Below are 3,631 nucleotides of genomic sequence, written 5' to 3'. Positions count from 1 at the left end.
CTCCTCCACAGTGTGGGCCCTCCTCCTCACTGTGGCCCCTAGACTCACTGTGGCCCCTCGACTCACTGTGGCCCCTCCTCCACATTGTGGGTTCTCCTCTTCACTATGGCCCCTCGACTCAATGTGGCCCCTACTCACTGTGGCCCCTCCTCCTCACTGTGGCCCCTAGACTCACTGTGGCCCCTCCTCCACAGTGTGGGCCCTCCTCCTCACTGTGGCCCCTAGACTCACTGTGGCCTCTCCTCCACAGTGTGGGCCCTCCTCTTCACTGTGGCCCCTAGACTCACTGTGGCCCCTCCTCCACAGTGTGGGCCCTCCTCTTCACTGTGGCCCCTAGACTCACTGTGGCCCCTCCTCCACAGTGTGGGCCCTCCTCTTCACTGTGGCCCCTAGACTCACTGTGGCCCCTCCTCTTCACTGTGGCCCCTAGACTCACTGTGGCCCCTCCTCCACAGTGTGGGCCCTCCTCTTCACTGTGGCCCCTAGACTCACTGTGGCCCCTCCTCCACAGTGTGGGCCCTCCTCCTCACTGTGGCCCCTCCTCCGCATTGTGGCCCCTAGACTCACTGTGGCCCCTCCTCCACAGTGTGGGCCCTCCTCTTCACTGTGGCCCCTCGACTCACTGTGGCTCCTCCTCCACAGTGTGGGCCCTCCTCTTCACTGTGGCCCCTAGACTCACTGTGGCCCCTCCTCCTCACTGTGGCCCCTCAACTCACTGTGGCCCCTCCTCCACAGTGTGGGCTCTCCTCTTCACTGTGGCCCCTAGACTCACTGTGGCCCCTCCTCCACAGTGTGGGCCCTCCTCCTCACTGTGGCCCCTAGACTCACTGTGGCCCCTCCTCCACAGTGTGGGCCCTCCTCACTGTGGCCCCTCGACTCACTGTGGCCTCTCGACTCACTGTGGCCCCTCCTCCGCATTGTGGCCCCTCGACTCACTGTGGCCCCTCGACTCACTGTGGCCCCTAGACTCACTGTGGCCCCTCCTCCACAGTGTGGGCCCTCCTCTTCACTGTGGCCCCTAGACTCACTGTGGCCCCTAGACTCACTGTGGCCCCTCCACAGTGCGGGCCCTCCTCCTCACTGTGGCCCCTAGACTCACTGTGGCCCCTCCTCCTCACTGTGGCCCCTCGACTCACTGTGGCCCCTCCTCCACAGTGTGGGCCCTCCTCCTCACTGTGGCCCCTAGACTCACTGTGGCCCCTCGACTCACTGTGGCCCCTCCTCTGCATTGTGGCCCCTAGACTCACTGTGGCCCCTCCTCCACAGTGTGGGCTCTCCTCTTCACTGTGGCCCCTCCTCCTCACTGTGGCCCCTAGACTCACTGTGGGCCCTCCTCATCACTGTGGCCCCTAGACTCACTGTGGCCCCTCCTCTTCACTGTGGCCCCTCCTCTTCACTGTGGCCCCTCCTCCTCACTGTGGCCCCTCGACTCACTGTGGCCCCTCCTCCTCACTGTGGCCCCTCGACTCACTGTGGCCCCTCGACTCACTGTGGCACCCTCGACTCACTGTGGCCCCTCCTCCTCACTGTGGCCCCTCGACTCACTGTGGCCCCTCGACTCACCCCCTTCTGTTTACCCTAAATAAATAAATTTTAAATTCAAAACGACTGTCTTTAAAAAAAGTTACTTATACAGTTTCATAGAATATTAAATCGCCACAGTGTGATGTTTGTGCAGTACAGTGCAGTGTCTGTAATCTGATTGGATGTAAATTGATCAAATGTTGTGTTGAGCAAAATTATGACCAGTTAAAATTAGCATACAATTACAGTTCAAGTTGAGTTAAAGATGCGATCAACATGGGACTATCAGGTTACTTATACAGTTTCATAGAATATTAAATCGCCACAGTGTGATGTTTGTGCAGTACAGTGCAGTGTCTGTAATCTGATTGGATGTAAATTGATCAAATGTTGTGTTGAGCAAAATTATGACCAGTTAAAATTAGCATACAATTACAGTTCAAGTTGAGTTAAAGATGCGATCAACATGGGACTATCAGGTCCAACATCCACACTGACCACCTGCCTGGAGGAGATAGAGGCGTGGATGAAGCTAAATTTCCTTCAACTCAACAGTTCCAAAACAGAAGCCATTCTAGTTGGCACTCCACATCAACTCCACTCTTCCACCATCACCAGCATCACTTTCACCGGTCAAAACATCCCCCTCTCCACTTCTGTCACCAACCTAGGTGTCAAAATTGATCCACAACTCACTTTTGACACCCACATCAAACATCTTTGCAAAACATCATTCTATCACCTCAGGAACATTGCCAAACTCCGTCCAACTCTCACCCTGGCTGATGCAGAGAAGCTCGTCCACGCCTTTGTCTCCTCCAGGCTGGACTATTGTAACGCACTCCTCATCGGGATCTCTGGCAGGAGCTTACAGAGACTGCAATACATCCAGAACAGCGCTGCCAGGATCCTGATGAGGGTGCGCAAATACGATCACATCACCCCCATCCTCAAAACCCTCCACTGGCTCCCTGTCCCACTCAGAATTGAGTACAAGGTCTCTCTCCTCACCCACCAGTGCATTCACGGACATGCCCCCCAATACCTCAAAGAACTCCTCACCCCCCACCCCACCACACGCACCCTCCGATCCGCTAATTCAAACACCCTCAAAACCCCGAGAACCAAGCTCCGCACTATGGGTGACCGGGCCTTCTGCTCTGCAGCTCCAAGGCTGTGGAACGCCCTCCCAGACCACCTGAGGGCCCCACAGACCACTGATGCTTTTAAACGAAACCTGAAGACCTATTTATTCAGGAAAGCTTTTTGCTAAAGTTTAGTACACTTTGTCTTCTCTTAACTTTTCTTAACTTGTGTCCCTTTTTAAATTAAGCTTGTACTGTAGCACTTTGAGATTGCTTAAATATAAAGTGCATTACAAATAAAATTTATTATTATTATTATTAAAACAATGAAGAATGAAGAATGAAGAGCAACAGAGGATGAAGGATTACAGAGGATTATAGAATATTTGATTAGAATCAAAATGGACAGATATATTGGCAGCATAACAAGTAAAACCATTTAGATAAATAGGGTGAGTGAATATTAAAGCAGTGAAGCAACACAAGAAATTTCTCAGGCGCTTAGAGACAGAAGGAACGACCGGGAAGTCACTCACTCACTCATCAAATACATATCATAAAAAGTTCATGAAATGTGATAATTCACAACAATTACACAAACTAAAATCTGGGTCCAAGGTTGAAATAACATCAAATGATATTAAGGCTTGAACTGGGGGTTGAGAATTCGTACACGAGTTTGCGACTCGGTACTTCGATTTTTACCAGTAGGAGGCCGGAGTTTCCGACCTCTAAGGGACATCGAACTGCATGGAACAATACCTGGACAATAGAGCGCAACAGTGTGGTTCCGGAAGACGAGGTTTTGATCAAAAGCCACAAGTCAAGTCGTCGATGACTGCTGCCACTGAAGTCGATGGCTGGAGTTGGAGAGCTGGAGTAGGAGATGAGCTCTACATGATGAAAAATATGTTGATAATATCTAATAAAAATAAAAGTACAGATATATGATATAGTACTAGCAGTGCTTTTTTTGGTAACACTTTATAATAACTATCCGTTATAACTAGTTAATAGATCAT

The 3,631-nt window shown here is 51.3% G+C and overlaps 1 pseudogene across 1 annotated transcript; it reads left to right on the top strand.

Annotated features, from left to right (window-relative positions):
* The first annotated feature begins 2,011 nt into the window (after positions 1–2,011).
* On the top strand, positions 2,012–2,787 carry LOC311340760 (annotated as a pseudogene). Its single transcript has one exon. The product of its transcript is annotated as an uncharacterized misc_RNA (transcript).
* Positions 2,788–3,631: the final 844 nt, after the last annotated feature.

Source organism: Micromesistius poutassou (genome assembly GCF_964030765.1).
Source record: "Micromesistius poutassou genome assembly, chromosome: 3".
Classification (NCBI taxonomy): Eukaryota; Metazoa; Chordata; class Actinopteri; order Gadiformes; family Gadidae; genus Micromesistius; species Micromesistius poutassou.
Note: the sequence above shows the minus strand (reverse complement) of the source record. Positions and strands in the feature narration are given on the sequence as shown.